Source organism: Balaenoptera acutorostrata, chromosome 15, assembly GCF_949987535.1.
Source record: "Balaenoptera acutorostrata chromosome 15, mBalAcu1.1, whole genome shotgun sequence".
NCBI lineage: Eukaryota > Metazoa > Chordata > Mammalia > Artiodactyla > Balaenopteridae > Balaenoptera > Balaenoptera acutorostrata.
Window position 1 is genome coordinate 53,024,515 of NC_080078.1, and position 26,561 is coordinate 53,051,075.

Below are 26,561 nucleotides of genomic sequence, written 5' to 3' on the forward strand. Positions count from 1 at the left end.
TAAACAAAATGTGCATAAGATTAAAAACAAGTCGCATACATTTCTCCTCAGAAAGAATTACAGAAAACAGTAACTTAATATCTGATGCTTACTAAATGCAGGCAATACTCCCACAGACGGCAAACAGAAAATCCAGCAGAAAATGAAGTACCCAAGGTTGGTGGAATGAATAAACTTGAATCTAGAAAATGCCAGGAGTTGAACACTCCACCACATCAAGGAAAACATCTGTGGATCAGTTTTGAGAGGCATTTCAGATGGGACATCAGTGTGAATGAAGGGATTCATTTTACAGACCGAAAGTTCTAGAACCCCACATCTAGCAACTTACCCACTGTGTACAGAGTACTTACCAGATGGCTGGGGACTGACTGAAGGTGACGTCCACTTAGTCAAATCACAGCGCTGTCCTCTGTGGAGGAAGGATACAGATCAGAGAAAAATCAGTGTGAAGGAAATTTAGAATTCTCATGGAAAGAAGCAGCCCTTTGCACTTCAAAATCAAAACCTAGAATATTCTTTAAAACACATGAGAAAGAGACATTAATAAATTAGTGACATTAGTTTCTAAATGGATGACAAAAACAGACAATCATCAAATCAGAAATCTTAGTGCTACACCCAGCCTATAGGGTTTATACACTCTCTCTACTAAGCTGCTGATCTACAATTCAACCCCTTAACCTATAAAAATAATTAAGCAGCAGTTGAACAACAATGATATTCAAAATGTTCTAGAAGTAGATATAATGATATTTCCCTGATTGATAGTGAAACTGATAGTAATTTTAAGAAATCTTTCAAAGAAGAGCAGTGCTGAATAGGAAAGATTTACAATGAAATTGCATCTATGTACAAATAGTCATTATTTTTGATGTGTGTTTTTGTATTGCCTTCATTAACAAGTTGTTATGTAGTTTTGGACTTGACATTGAATTTAGATTTCAAGGTCTTTCCAAGATTTTGTGTTGGGTGGGGGAGTGGCATAGTTCCAGGTGGTGTCAGAAGTACATAGAAATAAGAGGAAGCCCATCCACATTTGGAAAGAAGGTAGAGGCAGAAAAATTGGCAATTGAAATATGGGAAAATGATGTCTGTAAAATCTGAACTGGGATTTTCCCAAGGTCATCATCTATTTATGGAGATGTCTACAGTAAAGTCCCGGGTAGAAAGGTACATCCACAAATGAAAAATATGTCATTACAAAAAAAAAAAAAAAAAAAAAAGCAGACTTGGGTCTACATAGACAGACATGGAAAAAAATTCTCAGGTCATAGTATTAATTTTTAAAAACTCAAGTAAGGTAGTAATACGTGTACTATGACCCCAGTGTGTTAAAACAAACCTCACTAATCTAGGTGTAAAAACACAGACATGAATATTGTTATATGCAGAGCACATATTTGAAGGGATCACAAGAAACTCAACTGTGCTGCCTCTGGAGAACTGGTACTGTAGGGAGGTAAAAAGGGCCTTTGCATTTTAACCTAACGTTGAACAATTATGCAATATTTTATCACAAAACATATTACTTTTACAATTAAGATTGAAAAAACAAAAATCCAATTCATCTAAACTTCCTATGGAAATAAACATTCCATTTTAAGTATATAGAAATAGAGAATACACAGCATCATCTACACATACTTCACTGATTTATTTATTTATTTTATTATTATTATTTTTTTGGCCACGCTGTGAGACTTGTGGGATCTTAGTTCCCCAACCAGAAATCAAATCCAGGCTCCTCACGGTGGAAGCATGAAGTCCTAACCACTGGACTGCCAGGGAATTCCCAATACTTCACTGTTTAGTAAATATGTACTATGACCCAGCTCTAAGCATGGATTGCATCATCATATTTAATCGACATAAAAACTCTAAAATGTTTGTACTGTGATTATTCCCATTTTATAGAAGAGAAAACTGAGGAGTTGGGTGTCTATTCAAGAATTACACAAAGCTGGCATTCAAACCCAGGCACCCTGACCAATGTTTAGCTTCCATGGTACTGCCCCCTCCATGGCATTTACCATAGTTTCAATATTACATTTATACTTGTAGTGATGTATTAATATGAGACTGTAAATTCCATGCAGACAGGGATCATGTGTGTATTAGAACCATGATGTATATCCCCAGCACCGAGATAGTGTCTCCCCACAACTTTGTTGAAAAGGAAATAATTAAGTGCCCCGCCTAGAGCTGGGAAGTTAAAAATGTTTTATGTCTCTTGGGACTCTAAAACAAGACGAGTTCCAAAAAAGGTCACTGATTAATAACCCTGCTATAGCATGCTCCTCGTTTTGAGAAACCACTTGCTACCCATGTCCTTCTGTAACCAGAGATTTAAATACTGGACACATTTCGCTTTCCTTCTATAATTCCCTAAGTGACTATCCAGCATAAAACTGATGCATTGTTCCATAAGCCTTTCTGCTTCATGGCTAGGATATTGCAACATTTGGGAAAGCCAATGTTGAAATACTTAACTACATGGGACTTCCCTGGTGGTGCAGTGGATAAGAATCCGCCTGCCAACACAGGGGACACAGGTTCGATCCCTGGTCTGGAAAGATCTCACATGCTGTGGAGCAACTAAGCCCATGCACCACAACTACTGAGCCTGCGCTCTAGAGCCGGCGAACCACAACTACTGAGCATGTGTTCCGCAACTACTGAAGCCCTTGTGCCGAGAGCCTGTGCTCCACAACAAGAGAAGCTACCGCAGTGAGAAGCCCAGGCACTGCAATGAAGAGTACCCCCGCTCGCCACAACAAGAACTATTATAACTTAACAATAAAAAGACAAATAACTCAATTTAAAAATGGGTAAATAATCTGAATAGACATTTCCTCTCAGAAGATATACAAATACATAAAGAGATGTTCAACCATAAGAGAAAATTATGTCAAAACCACAATGAGATACTACTTCACACCCACTAGGATAACTATAATCAGAAGACAGATTAGAAAAAGTGTTAATGAGAATTTGGAGAAATCAGAACCCTCCTACATTGCTTGTGGGAATATAAAATGCTTCAGCTGCTTTGGAAAACAGCCTGGCAATTCCTCAACTGGTTAAACATAGAATTACCATATGGCTCAGTAATTCTGTTCCTAGTTATGTACCGAAGAGAAATGAAAATACGTGTCCACAAACAAAAAATTTTTATGTACTTTTTTCGTGGCAGCATTATTTATAATAGCCAGAAGGTGGAAATAATCCCAATGTCCATCAACTGATGAATGGATTAAAAAATGTGATATATCCATACAATAGACTGTTATTCAGCAATAAAAAGAATGCAACATGGATACATGTGACAACATGGACGAACCTTAAAAAAATTATACTAAATGAAAGAAGCCACACACAAAGGCCACATATTATATGACTCCATGTATATGAAATGTGCAGAATAAGCAAATCCACAGAGATAGAGAGCAGATTAGTGGTTGTGCAGGACTGGAGGGGCAGAGAAGGCGGGGAGTGGACGCTCAGGGGTGTGGGATTTCTCTTTGGGGTGATGAAAATGTTCTGAGATTAGACTGTAGAAACGGTTGCACAACTTTGTGAATATACTAAAAACCACTAAATCATACATTGTGAGTGGGTGAATTTTATGTTTTGTAAATGATATTTCATTAAAGCAGTTTATAAAAAAGGTTATCTTTCAGTAAGTTTGCCAGTAAATATTAGTTAGCTTCTTTCCAAAATGACAAAATACTTACACTCTCCAAGAAAACAGTAAGTAGTGAACATTTACATTTTTAAGAGACAAACTATTGTAATTCTCCATGGGATTTCTTGTGATGGGAAATACATACAATTATATTTTACCTTTGCCAAAGAAGGGCGTATGCCTGCAAAGTACCACTAATGACAGATGCCACAGTGTTTGAGATATAGTCTTATTTCAAAGCAATGGGGAACTTTAGCCAAGTGTGAAGTTTTTGTTTCTTAGTGGAGGGAAAAAAAAAAACCTACAAATATCTGAGGCTTACATTACGAGGTCTAATTTTGAGAATCTATATACTGAACACAAAGGACTAGCATTCAATGCTCTTCCCAAGATATTCAATATTGAAATTTTGTTTTCAGGTGAAGAATAACTGGGCAAGACAATCAAAATAGAGATAATTTCACTGTGATATGCTACTGAACATGGAAAATTATTGTTTTGCAAACAAACAGAATGTTAGAGAACAGTTATGTCAGTGAGTTTTTGCAGTGTAACCAACCACCTCAAACCTGTGTGGCTTAAATCAGTAAATATTTATTTTGGTTCACAAAATGATCTCAAGTTGTTGAGAATGGCAAGAGTGTAGATCCCACTGCACAAGCACCTCTCAAGCCTCTGCTGTGTCACATGTGCTAACGTAGCATTGGGCAAAGCAAGCCACGTGGTCAGGCCCAGATTCAAAAGGTGGAGAGAGAGCCCCACTTCTTGATGGGAATTTGCACCCTTTAAGGGCATGGATACAGGGAGGGAAAGACTTGGTGGCCATCTTTACAATCTACCATAGTATCGTTTCCAAATGGGACACACTCCCACTGATGGCCCACAGATATTTTACAGTTTATTACAGTACAGTTTTTATTCACGGTACAGCTTACATGTAAAATATATGTATTTTACCACAGTACATGGAGAGAGACTGTACAGTGCATATACATTAATGCAACTTCTATTTATGGAAAATGATATCAGGTCTCTATTGAAATTAATCGTATCACTATAAATATACTAATGGCTATTTACTATAGTAACGTTATCATGTTACCAGTTATTTATCAGTTATCTTTTCTTTTTAAGTGAATATATTTAAGTGGAAAAGATGAGTAATAAGTTCAGGTGAAAGACAGATTTCGCCAAATCCATAGAAGTGGCTCAGGAATAACCCAAGTTTAGAAACCCATGGGGTAGGAAAATGCTTCTGAAACTTAACATACATACAAATCGCCAAAGTTATCGGCAGATTCTGGTTGAAACCAGAGATTCCGCAGTTCTAACAAGCTCCTGGGAGGTGCTGACTGATGTTGCTGGTCCTAGAGCACACCCTGAGCAGCAAGCATGTAGAAGGGCAGAAGCCTGGCTATCAGAGAAAGCCGAGAACAGTCATTTACCAGCCGTGTGGTCTTCAAGCAGCTGACTTCACCTCTCTGAGATCATTCCTCATCTGTAAGATGTAGGTAATGTTAACACCCATCTCAGAATCTCTCTCTCTCTCTCTCTCTCTCTCTCTCTCTATATATATATATATATATATATATATATATATATATAAATCACCTTGCTGTACCCTGAAACTAACACTATATTGTAAGTCAACTATAGTTATATTTAAAAAAAAAAGCAATAGGATCTTTGAAACTCATCTTGCCAAAGCAATCACATTTGATACTTTCACATAGAGTATGGACACGTTGACATCTCCTCAGAGCCACTCCACAAGCACATATTGAGCACCCCCTGTGGCCTGACACTCTCCTTGGCTCTGAGGACATGACAGTGACCAAGCAAGAGAAACCACTGTCCAAGCTGAGCTCACACCCCAAACCCCAAACTGCTCACATAACTCTCTCCTCTGAGTTGCACTGAAAGAGAGGCTGCCGAGGGCCTGACGTGGCCACGTACATGTTTACACTTCCCTATGGTGATCTTCGAACATTTGAGCTGATTGTTAACACTTACATAATGGGAGATTTCATATAAAACATTGGAACCCCAGTGTCTCTTGGAAATCTGGAAGACTGGGCAACAGGGACCCAGAGAGCCGCCTGTACACCAGTCACAGCTGAGAGGTGGCCGTCGCTCCTGAGAAGGTCTGGGTCTGCCAGGTCCCCCCAGCGCCCCCTCCTGATCACTTCCACCAGATGGCCCCTCACCCATGTTCTCTGGCTCTTCTCCCTGCACTGGGTTAGCGACCCCCCCAAGATGAAATCACAGTCAGCAATGCTGACGAGCATGGAAAGAAGGGGAGTCCACCTTCCTAGTCTGTGTATTTTCCCTTTACCATCGTGCAATAAATGTCTAGCAAGGGAGCAATTTCATCATTCCTCTGCCCCTCCCTAAAGTCTAAAACTGCCAGTTTGAGAAACCATTCATTCTAAGCTCTGCCCAGAAAAGTTATAGCTCCTGGATCTGTCATTTACTGTGGCTAACTGGATCTAAAATGTTTAACTGGGGGCTCTTTATAGGAGTTTATTATGAGTCATTTTATGAGTGTTATTTTTTTCTCTAAATAATGGCGATGGTTTTGCAATAACCTAGCTACCTTCTTTTGCCTGGTTTCCCTCGTGCATTGGTTTTCTGTGGCTGCATCACAAAACTGCCACAAACTTCACAGCTTAAAACAACACAAATTTAGTAGCTCTTGGTACTTGGTCAGAAGTCTGCGTCCAGCTGCTGGGCTCTCTGTTGAACATCTTACAAGGCTAAAATCAAGGTCTCTGTAGGCTTCCTTCCTTTCTGGAGCCTGAGGAATGATCCACTTCCAAGTTCAGGCAGGTTGTTGGCCAGTTTCACTTCCTTACAGTCATAGGACTGGGGGCCGTTCCCGGCTGACTGTCAGCAGGGGGCCAAGCCAAGCACCCAGATGCCACCTACACTCCTTGCCTCACAGCCCCACCTCTTCCAGGCCAGCAGCGGACAATCTCCCCTGCATGCAATCCCACTCTCTCCTTGAATCTTTCTTTAGTCCCTACTAGAGACTCAGCTGACTAGGACAGGCTCACCAAAGAAAAGCTCATTCTGCAAGTCAGCTGCACCATCTAACATAACCTCATCACAGGAGTGACATCCATGAAGGTCACAGTCCCCGGGGTAGGAGTCCTGGGGCCATACGAGAATTCTGCCTGCTATACCTAGTACCTAATTGCTGCATGCATTTGTTGTCTGTATGCATTTATTTTTTTTTTCTCAGGTTGGGAACTGACATCATGTCAAAAGGAAGGCTAACTGGCCAACAGACAGGATGCATGGAAGTTAAACCCAGCGAGTAGCTTTGTAACAGTTCTCCCATTCATCACTAGAGTAGCTAATGCTCTAACCCTAATACATATACTCTGCCAACTTCCAGATGTATATGAGATGTTTCCCTTCTTGAACTTAAACTGACCTTATGAAATTAGATGTGTAGAAAATTGATATTCTGAAGGAGAAGGAGGGGGAGAAGAAGGAGAAGAAGGAAAAGAAGAAGAAAACAGATACATAACTAGTACCTAGAAGGACCAAAAAAATATTTTTAAGTATCCAAATACCATCACACGCTAAAAATTTTTAAATTAAATTGTTATATTTTCTACATGGTCTCAACCAATTTAACAGCTTTTCACTCAACAGACTTGGCTATTTGGAAATTACATAGAGGCACTGTATACATAACCACACTAACAGTTGAAGGAAAAGGATAAAAATAATTAAAAGCATGCTTAATACAGTCACTCGCTCATGGCATAATAACCAATTAATGAGAAATTACTAAGTCCAGGTACTGCTCTCAGTGTTTCATGTATATTAACTCATCAAATCCCACCAAATTCCATGTAGCAGAAACTTTCTACAGATGAGGAGACTGAGTCACAGGGTAGTTATATTACTGATTCAGAGTCATGTGGTGAGTAAGAAAAGGCATGTGAATTCAAACCGTGGACCCTTCCTCTTAAAACCATAGCTGTCTGTGCACTCATCTGTGTTTCCATGTTGTGAAATAGGGGTGCTTCCTGTGCCTAATACACAGCACAAGGTGGTGGCCAAGCACTTATGCACTGCACTCAAATAGATCTGGTTCACATCCAAGGCCAATGGGTGAGAGTTGGGGCTGCAGCCTTGCCAAGGGGTGTGATTCTATAATTTGCATAAAGACACCCCATGTGCCAGCAGCAGCCTTGTCCAAGCAAGCCTATGAAGTCTTCTTAAAAAAGAAAATAATCCAGGCGTTCCTTAACCCCCTATATCCTTATTTGGAAGAGGAGAGATGAAAACTGTGATTGATTCCTTCTTTCTCTTCTTCTTTCCTTCCAAACACTTTTCCATTGTCCTACATTTGAAATTGAGAGATTATGAAAAGATGGCAACAATGCGAAAGCTAACACTAGAAGCAAAGAATAGAAACCACTGGCTCCCTTTCCTACTATAGGGAAGAAAGTGAGCCTTTCTTTAGGTAATGAGAAAAGAAAAACCTGTAGTTCAATACCCTCCAACCTTTTCCATCAGTTCCACCCAGCCAAAGCAGGGGCATCACGGCACCGGGTGCCATCAGCAGCACAGACCCCAAGAAACACAGGCTTAGCAGTTGTAATAATAGGTCACTGGAGGCGGAGATGGAGGTGGAGGTGGAAGTGGAGTGGGGGTGGGGCACATCCTGATATCTGTATTAAAGGAACTCTTGATTTTCGAGGGGGAGGGGAGTGGGGGAGGGATGGATTAAGAGTTTGGGGTTAGCAGATGCAAACTATTATATATAGGATAGATAAACAACAAGGCCCTACTGTATAGCACAGGGAACTATATTCAATATCATGTGATAAACCATAATGGAAAAGAACATGAAAAATTATATATATATATATAATATATATATATATATATATATATATATATATATATACACACACAATTGAATCACTTTTCTGTACACCAGAAACTAACATTGTAAATCAACTATACTTCAATTAAAAAAAAATAAATAGAAAAGGAACACTTGCTTTCAACGATGCATTTCCACAACTAGGTTGGACAAGCCCACGTGTCAGGTGGCATTTACTCAGTTATTGCTCCTGGTACCGGCAAGGCACTGACCGAGGACTGTTACCACCCAGGGTCCTCTCTGTGAGGAGGTGAGTGATTAGAACTATTCTTTAATCAGTCCTCTTTATGTTCTCCTATGGTTCCATCTTGGTTCCATTGCCCTGGTGGGCACAGAGCAGAAATTACAGAAGTATAAATGTATTTTGTCAGAGAAACCTCCCTTTAATCTGATGCTTTCTGGAGTTGCTTATTTGGGGGAGGTCTTAGTTTTTCCCAAGTTTTATTTGGTAGAATTTCTCAAGCCACATAATTTGACTTAAAATTGCTATGCACTGCAGCCAGAACACCCAAATAGGTTTGAGATCAGACATAATTCTCAAGGTCCTTGGCTGCCTGTGGTCGTCAGTGATCCCTCAGAACATTCAAACAGGGTCTTAGTTTCAGAAACTTGGATGTGTGCCAACCCAGGTAATTATTCTCTGCCTACCTTATTTCCCCAGGCAATTTTAATTGAAAATGGTATTATCCTTTACCTCAGTTCTAATCTGCTCTGAAGTGTCCCTGTGTCCTGCTTCTTCCTTCCATCATAAGCTAACTGAGCTGGTTTCTTTTTGAAGCTTAAGTTAAAAAAAAGAAATGTTTCTGAGTCTCCCAAGGGGGAAAATATCAGATAAATATGAGCCATTTAATTAGTCTCAAACCAGTGCACCGAATACTACTGGCAGCAGCTGCAAGAAACCCCTCTTTGATGCCTAACCTTATGAAAAGTTTCTTTTGTGGATAGAAATACAAAGGTTTTCTTACTGAAAACTGACCAAAAAAAAAAAAAAAAAAAGGGTGGGAGGAAGGGAGTGGGAGAGACAATGAGATGACTTTACTCTCCTGAAATGATTTTAAAAGGTACTGTTGCCTTGATTCAGAGTTGGCAGAACAAAATGCACCATTTAACACAGGATGCCCGAAATTCAATGAAAATGCAACAGAAATGTGCTTTTTGGTTACTTCCAACAAGCATGCACTTAAACCAGTAATGTCCAATAGAAATATGATGAAAACCGCAATTGTGAGTTACATATGTAATTTTAGTTTCCAGAAGCACTATTAAAAAGGTAAAAAGAAACAGAATACTACTCAGCAATAAAAAGGGAAAGAACTCTTGATAACATAATTTGCGTAGATCTCAAGGGAACTTTGCTGAGCACAAAAAGCTAATCTCAAAAGGTTACAAACTATATAGTTCCATTTATATGGCATTCTTGAAATGATACAAGTACACAAATGGATAACAGATTACTGATTTCCAGTAGTTAGGGAGGAGAGGAGGTAGGCTATGGCTACAGTATCTGGCAAACATGATCCTTGCGATAGAATTCTTATGTATTTTGACAGTGGTGGTGGTCATATGAATCTACACAGGTGAATAAATTGCATAGAACTAAACACGCACACACAGAGACACACAAACACCAGTACATGTAAATCTGGTAAAATCTGAATAAGGTCAGTGGGCTGTATACATATAAATTTTGTGGTTGTGATGCTATACCTAGGTTGTGTAAGACGGTACCAACTGCATGTGGATCTATGATAATCTGAGAATTAAAAGTTTAAAAATGTGAATTTAATGTTAATAAGAGTTAACCCAGTATTTGCAGAATTTTCTTATATAATTGAGGTACATGTAATTGATAGAAAAATTATTGAGATTGTTTAAAATTCCTCTTTTTTTTTTTTTTTTCTTCTTGCATTCTAAGTCTTTGGAATCCAGTGTGTAGTTTACACTTAAGAGAACATTTCAACTCCCACGTGTGGCTCTGACTCCAGGTACTGGGTAGCAAAAATGCTTCAAACTGAGCCTAATATCCATTTCCCAACCTCCTCCAGTGACACAAACTAACATTGAAACACCTTTGCTTTCTGGAAGTCTCTCCTAGGGCAGGTTTATAACGAAACCCTTAGAGCTTAGACAGTCACTGGAAAATATGATTGGCTGGGAGAGAAAATTTCATCACTGGTACCAACCTGAATTTGTTTTGGACCACAGATCCAAGACACAAATGAATAACTAATCCCTATTAAGGAGACTTCTAGTATCTTCTAAGAAATAATTCCTAAGAAGAATTTCAAGAGCTATAACACATAGACTGGGCTCAAGGATTAAGATTTTAAACTATTTTTGAATCTTTGTAACTTTTCCTGTTGGGTTTTTTCTCTCTCTCTTTGCTTTCCTATTTCCCCGTGGTGATTAGAAGTGGGATGATTTAAATAAGAAAGCCTTGTGGGTTTGTGCTTCAGAGCCATGAAACTCGGAGATTCAATTTTCCTCTTCAGGCAGTCATGGAGGAGAAAGAAACAGGTGATAAGTGTGTGATGGCAACTTTGAAAAATACATAAAATTAGGCCAAATCTCTTGGGACTCTGAAAAGTAAAACAGAGAGCAGACTTGGTTCTCAGACCAGGTGTGATAAGAAGCCCAGGGCTCAATCTCAAAAGACCAGTGCAGTCTCCATCTTCCAGAGAAAGTAGAAATGAGATGAGAAAATACTATTCCCAAATGGAGCCTTGAGGTATAAAAAGAGTGGGTTTTGGAATGAGAGAGACCTATCTTTGAGAATACAAGTCAATTAACCTCTCTTGGCCCTAGCTTCCTTGTTTGTAAAGCAGCAAAATTATCTACCTGACTCATTGTTGTGAAGTTAAACGGAATAATACACGAAAAGTGCTTATCACATTCCCCAATCCAAGGTGGGTGATCAATTACTGTCCTCTCCCTCCTCCTCTATTTCTGCACTCAAGTAGAGGCACACAGAGAAAATGATGTGTGCAAATTAAGCTAAGAATAGTAACAGCAGAAACTCCAGTTGTTGCTCTAGAGTAATGCCAGAGAGAAAAATATTTCATTTTAATCTGTTGTGCTTCACTTCTAATCTGCTGGTAGGAAGCTGGTTTCAGGATCAATCTAGATTTATAGCACTCTTGAGACAGCTAAGTATGAGAGAAGCAGGTACCCCTAAGGCAGAGGACACAAAAGATTCTAGGAAAATGGAAACAGGGCTGGTTTGACCAGAGAATCATGACCTCAAAAACTTTTATGTAGTCACATCCTTCATAAACATAAAATGCATCCTCCAGTCAGCAAGTGAAAATAGAAAAAATAAATAAATAAAGAGTATGGCACAGCTTACAAGAACCACTCAATGCCTTAAGTTCTCTTGTTATGAATTATGTAAATTTGAGACTAGTATTTATGTTTGTCAGATCGTTTTTTTGGTCACAGACAACTGGTCAACCACTTGTTCTATGAGAAATTACATCACCAGCTGGCCCACTGGAGCCCAATACACTGGGATATGACAACAAGTTGGGTTTTTATTAATGGAACTGAACTCTACAAACTCTTCAAGACCCAGAACATGGCTGCTGAGGCCAAGGCCCTGACACAGGTACCATATTGAACAGACGGGCTCCAAATGCACAGTCTAGAATAATCTGTATGGACAACAGCCTGCTCTGATTCTGTTTCCTGTTCATCTGCATTTGATTTTATGAACAAACTAAAGCAGCTGATTTATCTACAACTCTAACAAGTTCTCCGTCTTTGTCAGCACCACCACCGGCACCAAACTAGGCTAACCAGCTGGCAGGATCCCTCTGAAACAGCTTCTGGGAGAATGTGGGATGGTTTTCTGCCATTGCTACTTCTGACCTCAGAATCAAAGTCTACGAGTGCTACCTGAAGCAAGACTAGTCTCGCAAGGAAACCCCAGCAACTGAGGTAAAATGAAATGAGGAACTAAGACATAGATGTGCTAACTCTCCTAGGACATTCAGGTTTCATCAGTGGCTGGACTCAGAGGCAGAGCTGGTTTTATTAATCAAGAGGATTAATTCACTGTTTTTTATTTGCATATAGTAAAATTCACTCTTTCTGGTATACAGTTCTATGAGTTTTGACAAATGCATACAATCACGTTACCAACACACAAATCAAGACATAAAACAGTTCCATTACCCCCAAATCTCTCTCATGCTGCCCCTCGGCAGTCAGCCCCTCCTCTCAATCCCACCCAACCTCTGGGTGTTAAGGAATCATACACGACATAGCCTTTTGAGTCTGACTCTGACTTCCTTCACTTAGCATGATGCAGTTTGTGATCCATCTATGCTGATGTGTTCATCAGTAGTTTGTTCCTTTTTACTGCTGAGTAGTATTTCAATGTATGGATATACCACAGTTTGTTTTTTCATTCCCCAGCTGGAAGGACATCTGGGTTGTTTCCAGTTTCTGATGGTTATAAATAAAGCTACTACAGATATTAGTGTACAGATTTTAGTGTGAAAATAAGTTTTCATTTCACTTAGTTAAGTACCCAGGCGCGGGATTGCTGGGTCACATGTAAGTGTATGTTTAACACTATATGAAACTGCCAATCTATCTTCCAAAGTGGCTGTTCCATTTTACATTTTCACCAACAATGAATGTATGAGAATCACAACTGCTCTGCAACCTCACTCACTTAGTACTGCCCATTTTTTTCTTCTTATTTTAGCTATTTTAATGGGTGTGGAGATATTGTGATTTTAAAATAATGAATCTTCAAGAGCAATCACATTTCAGAGTTCCATATGTCGTACCTTTAAGTCAGTAACATATTATTATCTTCCTTTTGGAGATAAGGCAACAAGCCCAGACAATTAAGTAAATTCACACATTTACAACATGCAGAAGAAGATATTCTGTTTAAAGAAGAAATGTTCTGGGGCTTCCCTGGTAGCACAGTGGTTAAGAATCCACCTGCCGATGCAGGGGACACGGGTTCCCCTAGTCCGGGAAGATCCCACATGCCGTGGAGCAACTAAACCCATGTGCCACAACTACTGAACCAGTGCTCTAGAGCCCACGAGCCACAACTACTGAGCCCACGTGCCATAACTACTGAAGCCCGTGCACCTAGAGCCCGTGCTCTGCAACAGGAGCCACCACAATGAGAAGCCTGAGCACCACAACAAAGAATAGCCCCTGCTCGCTGCAACTACAGAAAGCCCACGCGCAGCAACGAAGACCCAATGCAGCCAAAATAAAAACAAAAACAAACAAACAAAAAATGTTCCTTCTACAAGTTTGCAAGTATGTATTTAATTCCTACAAATAATAATAATACATCAATAATAATAATAACAACAGAGTCCCATTTAACAATAGGGAATAACTCTCTGATGTATCATAACTTTCATTAGTTTAAAAATTCATAAACCATTGATAATTCAATCATATATATGTATATATAGTTGTATACATACTACACACACAGAGACACATTTTACTACAAAAGAAAGTTTGTCAAACATATTGGCAGTTTAAATTTGATCACAAAAGGGGGAGTATTTACTATTTTAGAAAAAAGAAACTCAAAATTATACCAGCAATATTACATATTTGCATAATGATCCGGTTACAAATGTTAGCTATTCCAAGAAATATCTCCATTTTTCAAAAATGTATTGACTCTTTGTTCTGTTACTGTTTGTACTTTAAGAAAACTAAAGATATGGTTTTGAATTTTTAACATGTCTTATTTTTTACCACTTTGTTGTAATATTTACATGTCCTCTTCTGCTAAGGATCATTTTATGCGTTCCTTATCTATTCCCACAAATAGAACAGGAAATTAAATGTGTTCCATGAAAAACAGTTGTTTCCCTCATTCAAAAAATATTTATTGGATTCCTATTGGGGGAAGGGGAAGAGAAGGGTGATGTTTTTATTGTAGATAGGGGCCCCCAGTGGGGTCTCATTAATGAAGTGACATATGAGCAAAGACTTAAGAGAAGTGAGAGAGTAAGCCTTGTGAAGATCTGGAGGGAAAAGATTCCAGGAAGAGGGTCTAGCAGGTGCAAAGGCCCTAAGGGGAATGCGTGTTTTACAAGGCTGAAAAGATCAGTGTGGCTGGAGCAGAGCAAGGTGAGCAGGAGGACACTAAAAGGAGGTGAAATCAGCGAAAGGAAGCCAGATCATTCAAAGACGTTGATCAAACCTGATTCTCGGTTAAATGAGAAGCCAATGCAGCACTTTTAAGCAGCAGAGTTACATAGTCTGACCTAAGTTTTAAAGGAAACTTCGCTATTTGGAGAACTGGCTGTAGCAAGGCAAGAGTGAAACAGAAAGCAATTAACAGGCTTGGTCAATGCTGGTTAACAGTTGACACTGGGGAAAGTGGTCAATTTGGTACATATTTTGAATGTAGAGGCTGATGGATTGCGTGTATAGCGTAAGAAAAGGAAATGACTTCGAAGCTGAAAACTAGCATCGGAAAGGTTAAAGAAACAAAATCATTTAGTCTGAAAAACAATGAATAGTTTCATTTCGACAAGGATTTTTAAGAACCTGAAACACAGTAACTGTATTGACTACCTGACATCCAACTTTTGAGAGTCAGGAGTGAAGACAAGAAACTGAGACTGCCATTTCCAATAAGTAGCTTTTGGAACACTTGCTGCCATCAGTTGCTGAGGGAGAGTCATTGAGAATTCTGAATAAAGATCAAAATCAGAATACCATTCTTTCTATTCTGCCCTTAATGACTTTTATGTAATATATTCCATATCAGCTATTGTAGCTGAGTTTGACAGGAATTATCCAGATGAATGGATTAAACAACAGATAAACAAAATGACTGAAATGTAAACAGATGAAGATTAATGCAATGGAGAGCATGAACCAACATGCAGGAAGAGATAAGACTCAAAATAGTAAATTATAACTTCAAAAGTTTCATATACTGCATCAATTGTCTAGAATAATAAAAATCTGGAAGACCTGGGGTTTAGCATACAAATTTTTTTCATTCCTCTCAGAAAGTTAAGGATACTGTCAAGATGAAAACCACTTGTTATAAAGATAACCTAATGTTTCAAGACTGAGAATAATACTTTTAAAGAAATTCAAGATAGTTTTGAAAGAACAGAGAGATTGAAATTATAAATAGCACTGCATAACTCTCCCCTAGATTTCAGTGTCTCTACCATCTAAGATTCAAGAGTGAGAGAAGGAGTCAATGCCATGCTAACTAACTTGTTTCTCAGGACACCCCCAGAGATAGGGGTCACTGAGAAAGGCAACTGTCCTTTAGGTTTGTTCTCATTACCTTATACAATGTTTCTACACCTTAAGTGTTTAATAAATGCTTACTGAATGAACGAATGAATGAATGAAACTTTCTACCACCATTACCCAAGGAAACCCTTAGGATGGGGATTAATACATTGTCACAGTAGGAAGGTAAACACAATTCCATTTTTATAATCCTTCTTTTCCCAAGGCAGACCCAGTGTACTTCCCTAGTTATGATTCTGGGGGTTTGTAAAGATGACTTGGTGTTATAATCCTGATCCTGAAAACTATAGCATGAAAAGAAACAAACAGAAAAAGAGTAGAGACTATTTTGACATTTCCTAAGAAAGCTAAAGCGCTTCAACATTTAATAATGCTAGTGACTAGAGTCTCACTGGTAATATATGTTCTTGTCCCCACACCACATAAGAGGACAGATCAACCTCACCAAGCACCTTGGAAATCTTAAAGTTCTCCCGTGGAATTAATTACAGGCTACATGATGCCCCTCTCAACCTGGAGGATTCATCAGAGGTTGCATAAGGGTTAAAAAAGCTCTCTAGTGTTTCCATAGATGGCCTTCAAGAAAGAGAAATAAAACGTTAAATCAAAAATCCAGGAACACAGTGATACACTAGTGAAAGAATTCATAAGCCGTTCTTCAATTCCAATTTATCGACATGCCATCCCTCCTACTCCTCGTGATTAGAGTGCAATGTTAATCATTCCCGTCTCCGGAGCTGAGGTAATCTAAGGACAAATGAGTGACCAAAAATATCCCATTAATAGGACTACTCAGCCACATCACAATATTTCTTCTGAGTTGAAAACCACAACTCTATTTAATAGCACAAAGCCCTACATTTATTTGCATCTTACAAGTGATCATTCAGGGCACTGAAGCAGCTGGCTAAATCATCGTGCCCTTATTTAATTTACCATTCTCCTCTCACATTAGCTCTGCTGCAGAAATAGGACTTCAGCTCCCCCTCAATAACTCCCTGACAACTTCGAACCAGAAAGAATAAATTTACTTTGTTGATTTCTGACTCCATGAAGAAAGAGAACCAGTAACTGTGATACAATTTAATTGATGCAAACCTACATTCTTCTCTTCCTTCTCTTTTTACAGCAAGATAAATGTTGACCAAAAGTGCACCAAGTGATTTTTCCTTTGTTTCAATACCCTTTTATTGTGTTTGTTTCAAGAGGAACGGAATGTGTTTTAGAGACAGACACCCTCAGATAAAACACTGGCTTTTCCATAAGAGTTGTCGAATGCTGACTGAGAACAACATTAAGAAAAATCTGAATATAAATGATGTAAAAACTTTGAGACTATACGTGTACAGACCTAATATGCCTAGGAAGATGGTTCACTTGCACAATTAGGGTTCCTTTTGCTGAGAAAGGACAACAGAGCTTCAGATCAGGAAGCTCCCCTAAGTCAGCACAAGGTTTGGTTTTGTTTCTGTTTTGGGACAGGGGAGCTTGATGATGTAAGCCTCTCCAGGAAATTCCTATACAAGTGCCAGTGCAGGCTAGACCTGCACTGTCCAATAGAAATAAAATGCCAGCCACGTGTGTAATTTAAAATTTTCTAGTTGCCACATTAGAAAAGTAAAAACAGGCCAAATTAATTTAAATAATATATTTTAACCCAATGTATCCAAAATATTGTCATTTTTAGATGTATTCCATATATAACAATTATTAATGAGATATTTTCCATTCTTATTTTTTTTCATACTAAGCCTTTGAAATTCAGAGAGTATTTTAATCTTGCAAGCACATCTCAACTTGGACTGCCCACATATCATGTGTTCAACAGCCCGGTGGTGCAAGTGGCTCTAATACTGGAGAGCACAAGTCCAAGGCAGGTCCTAGAGAGAATCTGTGGGATGGATTAATGGGCAGTCAGTGAGCTGTGAGGTGGCAAAGTCTCTCTGCTACAAGGTGGTTAGAAGAAAAAGAATTAGAGGGGCTTATAAAGTCCTTGGGCTGGAAGCACCTAAGACTTCTGTTAAGTTCTTGTAATAATCAGAACTTAACTCTCCTCTAATAATTACAGCCCCAGGTATTTCACCTATTACCTCAATATGCCAAGAGCTCTGTAAGCTAATTATTTTGTCACATTCATAAAAAATACTAATTTACCGGTTGTCTTACTACTCTGAGCATCTTACTTTCTTGACATATTGTATTCTCTGCAACCCCTGTTCTTGGTTGCTCTACCCAGTTGATGAAATTCAAGTTTAAACTCCAGTCAGAACTCCAGCTCTCATCCTGAAATCTAATCATAAGCTATATCTCAAGATATTTTCTAAAATAACTCTTCCACTTACTGAAAACCTATGTACCAAATATTCTGCTAGACACTATGAACATTATCTCCAAACCACCGACTGGAGGCATTATTAGCATCATTACAGGAGAGTAAACTGATGCTAGAAGAGGATCATAATCTGCACAAGGTCACAGGAGTAGTTCTGTCCAGCCCTCACCTCTATGACTTTCCACAGCCCTTCTTCACCTTGGTTTAATCATAACAGCCAATGTCCTTTTGTTTCTAAATGGCCCACCTGAATGTAAGCATCTTTCCATAGGCTGAATTCTGAACACCAAGTCCTATTTTATTCCTATGGGAACAGAAACCAGCAAGAAAATGAGAACCATCTGTCACTACTTGAGCTTGCAAGAAGCAGAGGGAAGACTTTCTTCATCCAAAGTCCAAGATAAAGAAATTCACCGAGTACCACCCACATTATACAATCCTCCCACCCAGGTGTCCGTTTACATGCCCAACAGTCATTTGAATTGCAAATTAGAGGTCACCCCTGATAATAAAGCCCTTCTCTTCCATTCTTGGGGCACTCTGGTCCCCAAAGTCATTAGTGCAAACTTGTTTCAATTGGTTTTGATTCTGTCTGCACACAGATTTCTCTGTAGGGACTGCTACTATTCCAAGCTTTTGCTCCCCTTGCAAAGACTGTTGCTAAGGAGAAGAGAGTTCTCCTTTGTAATTACTGCCTGAAATGCTTCCGGAACTTCTCCCAGTTCTTTCCTTAGCATCAAGGCCCCTCCCTTCCTGCTCAAAACCGTAACCTAGATTTTTGTACCCCTGAGCAAGGCTTCCATTTGCAGTCATAAACGTTTGATGCCCTCTGCCAGGACTGCAAATTCAGTGACTTCAGGAGCCTCCAAGCCTTGAGGAACCCTCCCTGGATAAAGAGAAGCAGTTTAGATGTTTTCCAGCCAGAGTCAAAAAGCCAAGAACTCCCTCCTTCACCACAGCGCTCCATTTCATCTGCTTCTGGGAAGGCAGCCATGCAAGTCGTCGCGTCAGTATGAAAATGGTTTTCTGCATCAGAAAAATTTTCAGGCTAACTTTACCTCCAAAAATCTCCTTTTTTCCCCAAAGCAGTCAATCCCTCCCCCAGGCATAGCTTTGCCCTCCCAGCCAAGCAAGGTGGATTCTAGAGCAAGTTGTCCAAAACCTGGCTCCCCAAAGGATGCCCAGTGACCAGCAGCATCAGCACCATCTGGAAGCTTGCTAGAAATGCAGAATCTGCATTTAACACGATCACAGGTGATTCACACCCACATTGAAGTGTGAGAAGTCAGTCCAAGACACAGCTGAAAAGAAGCTGACGATTTCATTAAAAAATGGACAGTTGATGCAAACTGAAATTTTTCATTTAATTCTCATTATGCTAGGAATTGTTAGGTTTTGTTTTTAAGTCTGTTTTTCTAACCTAGATCTGAGCTGAAAATAAAATAGTTTCCAGAGAAAAACCAACTTTCTTAATATGATCCTAGAATCAGGCCATCTCTTTACTGACCGAAGTGAAAGTTGACACTCTGCGACACTGTATATGCAGAGACACACTAACCATTAAGAGATTTTTGTAAAGGAGCTTGAGGACAATGCACGAAATAACTGCCCAGCAAGCAAAGGTGTTCTCCTGATGAACAAGCCCCACAAATGTCCCTTCTATGATCACTGCCAATCCCACTGGGATGACTTACAAGGGAGACAGGTTTTTTAAATAACTGCATCAATCCTTAAATGAAGTAAGGAAATGAGAAAACTATGTTGATTTTAAAGGTATATGAAACTGTGTTTTACAGAAAAATGTAGCTAAAATTTCCTGAATTCAGCGGTTTTGTGCAGAGGTACATTTGTAAAATATAAACATTTTAATAACAATGCCTATAGAGCTGGCCCTCCATATCTGTGGGTTCTGAATCGGTGGAATCAACCAAGAGCAGATCAAAACAATATATTTTTTTAATTCCAGAAAGTTCCAAAGAGCAAAACTTGGATTTGTCGTGCATTGGCAACCATATACGTAGCATTTACATTGCATTAAGTATTATAAGTAATCTAGAGATGATTTAAAGTATACAGGAGAGTGCATAGGTTACATGCAAACATTATGCCATTCTACATAAGGGACTTGAGCATCTGTGGATTTGGGTACCCTCCTTCTCCGCCCAAGCGCTTGAGAGAGGGTGAGGCTGGCAGAGCAGGAAAGCCATCAGCAGTGCCTTTGTCTAATGATGTTCCAACATCAGACACATCAGATAACTCGCAGCTGCCATAGTCCATGATGCAGGCAGCCAACTGAGCAAACTTCCCCTGAGAAGAGAATGAGGAATTTGGTTGCATGAATCGTTTTGCTACAAATAAGACATCCAAAAAAAAACTCAGCCACAATACACTGAAGGATGAAAGTCAGCAAAGCAGCTCAAATGCACATGTTACAGCGAAACTGTGAATGCCCGTCGGGTGCGCCTGTGACTGCAGATCACACAGTCACCGTGCTCCGGGCCAGGGTGAGGGGAAGGGTGAGGGAGCCAGAGAAAGGCAGTGATTCGGGAAAAGCGCACAGCAGCCTGAGGTGCCAGACTGAAGTGATGGGAAGAGCTAAGGCCAAATGGTCCTGAGAAGGAAGGAGAGTAGGCAAAGACCCCCGTCATGAACAGGAGCTACGAAGCAGGCTCCTTAGAACCAAGAAAAATCAAGAGCTGTGGACGCAGGCTGGAATGTACAACCAACTCTGGGTGAGCTGCTTGGGCAGGAAAAATACACTGTGGTCCTGATGGAGCATGTTCCGCTGGTCCTCCTGTCAAGAAACCCTAGACCTCTTGACCTCTGAACTCTGGTTTGACAGCATCATCTCCCTTCTACTCTGCACCCCCACCTTCACCCCCAGTCTGTCCTCTACCCAGAAGGCAGGGCTTTCCTTTATAAGACAAGAATCTGATCGTGTCACTCCTCTGCTCAGAATCCTCCAGTAGATTCCTGATATGCTCTGCATCCACTCCCCAGCCCTTACCCCAGCCCCTGGGTACTCTGTGGACCTCCTGTCCTACCTCTCCTCTCGTTGACGGTTCCGCTCCATCCATCCAGCCTCCTTGTCCTTCACAAAACCCCACGCAGGCTCCTGTCCAGGGCCTTTGCCCTGCTGTTCCCTTCATCTTGGATATTTAAATGATCTCTTACTTCGTTCAGGTCTCTGCTCAAATGTCACCTCTTCAGAAAGGTCTTCTCTACTAATCTATCTGCAAGGCAGCCTCAATTCTGTCACTCTTCATCCCCTTGCCCTCGGCACTTGCTCATCTCATACTTTACCACAGCTTTCTACTGCAAGTGCTTGGGATTCTTTGCCTAAAAGCTTTCTCTGGCCCAAAGGCTGTGTTCATCCTTGCAGGAGGGGCAGCCCTCAACCAAAGGCAGGTGGGAGTTAGTGGATAAATAGCCCAGCTCCACATCCTTCCATGGGACACTTCTGAGGCCTGTTCTACACTCCCTCCAAAGGTCCCCACGGGGACTGCACCCAGGATGCCTGCAGGGGCACCTCCTCGATAACACACCCTTTACTGCCTTCCTTCATTTCTTTGTCTCACTTCTCTCCTCTCCTGCTGGTATTTCGTGGGATCACCTCCCGGATAAACCACTCCCATTCAAATCTTTTGTCACAGGATCTGCTTTGGGGGGGAACTCAGATTAAGGCACCACCCATCCCCTCCTCCTAGCACAGTGACCAGTACATTGTAGGTGACTAATGAATGTTTGTTGAATGAATAAATGAATGAACTGCTATAGTTAACCTTCACCTTGGCAATGCTGCTGATCAGGAAGCATGTTGTGTCTCATCTGGAAACTTGTTTTACATACAGATGATTAGCCCTTGTTTCAGCTTTCTAGCTGAGAAGGGCCTGGGATGCACAGAGCTTCCTTTTGAGCAACATTGCTACTTAGGACAGCTACTGTTGACATCCCAGAACGGTCTTCTACCTGGTAATACGTTCCTTCTTTCAAGTCAAGTTAGGGATAAACACCCCAACTCTTTTTTTTTTTTTAATTTTATTGAAGTATAGTTGATTTACAATGTTGTGTTACTTTCTTCTGTACAGCAAAGTGACTCAGTTATACGTATACATATTTGTGTGTGTGTGTGTATATATGTATATATCCTTTTTTGTATTCTTTTCCATTACGGTTTGTCACAGGATATTGAATTTAGTTCCCTGTGCTGTACACATATAATAGTTCATCCATGCTATATATAATAGTTTGCCTCTGCTAATCCCAAACCCCCAATCATTCCCTCCCCTACCCCTCCTCCCCCTTGGCAACCACAAGTCTGTTCTCTATTAGATATCCCAACTCTTAAATCCTAAACTGTGGCATTTAAAGAACAAGCGTGGGAGTACCCTTAAAAGTCACCTTCAAATGCTTCCCTTGCTCCTCTGTGGCTTCCCCTGGAAGCTCTGAAGTCAAGAACTGGGGCCAGCTCCTAGGATCAGGACCAGCCTATATCATTTGCAGGGCCCACAGCCAAATGAAGGCATGGGTCCCCTTGTTGTTAAGGTTTTCAAGACAGTGACAGCAGAACATTAAACCAAATGTCCAGTCCCCTGCGTAACTGCACAGGTCACATGGCCGTGAGCTGGCTTTGCCAAGAACTCAACAAGAAGAAAGTGCCAGGGACCCCCTAAGACAGCTCCCTGGGCACTGATTATTCTCGCAGAAAAGAGAAACAGCAGTGTTCTGTTTTATTTTAGGTTAAGCTACCACAGGACTACACAGCTCATAACAGCAAAGAGGCCTGTGGACAGCTCTGCAGAGCAGCCCGGCTCACATCACCTCCAGGCTTCCCGAACACCCTCAGAAATCAATCACGGTGCACAGCTCCCCGCGGCCAGCTCAGTAGTTCCAACTGCTGACAACTCTGAGGTTGCCATGACTCTGTTGAGCCCCACAGTTTAAACACACAATTACGTAACTGAAAGAGATAGAGAACCTGCTTTTAGATGCCAGAGGATGCAAAAGGTCTCAGGATCTATTTCAGGAAAATCCATTCGGGTCCATGGCTCAGGGGTTTGGTGGGGGCAAAGCTGAAAGGTCAGAAGGGTTTGGCAGAAAAATGAAAGGGGAAGAAAATGGCCCACTGGTATCATACCCAAGCTTCAGGGACATGTATATTTCCTTCAGGGGAACGTACAGACCAAGGTGATACCAAGACACAGCTGTGACTACAGCAGACCCTTAGAAATGAGTCCAAGATGGGAAAAATGGTTTAACGCTGCCTGTGCCTGTGAGATGTTTAGCACATTTTTGGGGGAGGAGAAGCAGTCTGCTGATGGGTATGTAGATCCCCAAGAAAAGGACCCAGGATGTGCTTCCCAACGCAACTGACCACAGAGCCTTTGAGCAGCCAGGCAACTAACCGGTAAGGCTAGGTAGGAGAAATGGTGACTTCCAGTGTTTAAAATCCAATTAACTACAAACCCGACTTCCTGATATGCCAGGTGATTTGTTTTACTACACAGAATCCTTTCTAAAGTTTCTGCTTCTTTTCAATTCTGCTAATAAAATGCAAATGAAATGACTGTCTCTTTTTGAAATGTTAGCATTTAGCAGAATTTGATTTCATGAACAATTACTCTGCTAAATTAACCTCTGGAGGGTATAAGATACTGTACCTGACCTCATCTTGGGGACTTCGGGAACCATCCAAAATTACTTTGAGGTGTATCCAGGAGCAGGGGGTTAGTAGTCAGACATCTCTGGATTGAAATCCTGCTTCTGTTCTGTATGGGTTGTGTAACTTTGGGCATTCACTAACCTCTGTGGGCTTTTATGCTACAAGGAGAGAATGCCCACCTCTCAGGGGTGTTGTCAGGGAGAAGTCAGAGAATGGTCAATGTTCTCAAATACATGTTCAAACCAAACTCTTGCTGTCTCCCAGAAACCTGCGTCTCATCTGCAACCTCCATACTCAGGCCCATGTCCTTGTGGCTATTTTTGATTTCTGTTTTACACCCAATACCTAGTCAGTCACAAATCCTGACGGCTCATCATTCAAAATATCCCAAGTCTGATCACTCCTCGCCTACCTCAGCCCGCCCCAGTCTGGTTCCAGGTGCTCTCCACTCCCACCTGGACTTCTGCCAATTCCCCCCTGACCCCGGCTCCCCTGCTCCTGCCTCTGTCCCCTTTCAACTTATTCTCAACACAGCGCCAGAGGAGTCTTATAAAGCAAAGACCCACTCGGAATAACAAAGTCCTTATTTGGTTCTAAAGCAGTGGCTCTCAACCTGGTATGACTCTGCACCTCTGCGGACACCTGGCAACATCTGGAGACATTTTTAGTTGTCACAACTTGGGAGGTGGGGGTGGTGGGGATGCTACGGGCTCCTAGTGGGTTGAGTTCAGGGATGCTGTTAAATATCCTACAACGCACAGGACAGCCCACCAAGGCAAAGATGGATCCAGCCCAAAATGTAAGTAGTGCCGGAGGGAGAAACCCTCTCTTAAAGCACTGAAGGACTCCGAAGCCCTTGACCTTGACCTCTGAGCTCATCTGGTCCTCTTCCCCACCCTCTGTACTGCAGAATGGCATTCTTGTGATTTCTCACACACAAGGAGCCACTCCCAAACAGAGCCATTGTTCTTTCTGCCTAGAGTGTTCTTCCCATAGGGCTCATTACTTCACGGCCTTTGGGCCTCTGCTAATCACCCTATTTTACTTTATTTATTTATTGTTTTTTCATTTTTTATTTAACATCTTTATTGGAGTATAATTGCTTTACAAAGGTGTGTTAGTTTCTGCTTTATAACAAAGTGAATCAGCTATACATATACATATATCCCCATATCTCCTCCCTCGTGCTTCTCCCTCCCGCCCTCCCTATCCCACCCCTCTAGGTGGTCACAAAGCACAGAGCTGATCTCCCTGTGCTATGCGGCTGCTTCCCACTAGCTACCTGTTTTACATTTGGTAGTATATATAAGTCCATGCCACTCTCTCACTTTGTCCCAGCTTACCTTCCCCCTCCCCCTGTCCTCAAGTCCATTCTCTACACTTGCGTCTTTATACCTGTCCTGCCCCTAGGTTCTTCATAACCATTTTTTTTTAGGTTCCATATATATGTGTTACCATACGGTATTTGTTTTTCTCCTTCTGACTTACTTCACTTTGTATGACAGACTCTAGGTCCCTCCACTTCACTACAAATAACACAATTTCATTTCTTTTTATGACTGAGTAATATTCCATTGTATATATGTGCCACATCTTCTTTATCCATTCGTCTGTCAGTGGACAGTTAGGTTGCTTCCATGTCCTGGCTACTGTAAACAGAGCTGCAATGAACATTGTGGTTCATGACTCTTTTGGAATTATGGTTTGCTCAGGGTATATACCCAGTAGTGGGGTTCTTGCATCTTATAGTTCTATTTTTAGTTTTTTAAGGAACCTCCATACTGTTCTCCATAGTGGCTCTGTCAATTTACATTCCCACCAACAGTGCAAGAGGGTTCCCTTTCCTCCACACCCTCTCCAGCATTTATTGTTTCTAGAATTTTTGATGATGGCCATTCTGACTGGTGTGAGGTGATACCTCATTGTAGTTTTGATTTGCATTTCTCTAATGATTAGTGATGTTGAGCATCCTTTCATGTGTTTGTTGGCAATCTGTATATCTTCTTTGGAGAAATGTCTATTTAGGTCTTCTGCCCATTTTTGGATTGCATTGTTTGTTTATTTGATATTGAGCTGCATGAGCTCCTTGTAAATTTTGGAGATTAATCCTTTGTCAGTTGCTTCATTTCCAAATATTTTCTGCCATTCTGAGGGTTGTCTTTTCGTATTGTTTATGGTTTCCTTTGCTGTGCAAAAGCTTTTAAGTTTCGTTAGGTTCCATTTGTTTATTTTTGTTTTTATTTCCATTTCTCTAGGAGGTGGGTGAAAAACGATCTTGCTGTGATTTATGTCATAGAGTGTTCTGACTATTTTTTCCTCTAAGAGTTTGATAGTGTCTGGCCTTACATTTAGGTCTTTAATCCATTTTGAGTTTATTTTTGTGTATGGTGTTAGCGAGTGTTCTAATTTCATTCTTTTACATGTAGCTGTCCAGTTTTCCCAGTACCACTTATTGAAGAGGCTGTCTTTTCTCCATTGTATATTCTTGCCTCTTTTATCAAAAATAAGGTGACCATATGAGCATGGGTTTATCTCTGGGCTTTCTATCCTGTTCCATTGATCTATATTTCTGTTTCTGTGCCAGTACCATACTGTCTTGATTACTGTAGCTTTGTAGTAGAGTCTGAAGTCTGGGAGCCTGATTCCTCCAGCTCCATTTTTCTTTCTCAATATTGCTTTGGCTATTCGGAGTCCT

General features: G+C 40.6%; 1 protein-coding gene across 11 annotated transcripts in view; it reads right to left on the minus strand.

Annotated features, from left to right (window-relative positions):
* Positions 1-26,561, minus strand: part of PLCB4 (phospholipase C beta 4) — a 414,289-nt gene that overhangs the window by 257,045 nt on the left and 130,683 nt on the right. For all 11 annotated transcript variants that reach the window (XM_057529618.1, XM_057529611.1, XM_057529619.1 and 8 more), the window contains one exon: positions 354-412. The gene's annotated coding sequence lies outside the window, so the exon portion shown is untranslated. The remainder of the gene's footprint in view (positions 1-353; positions 413-26,561) is intronic.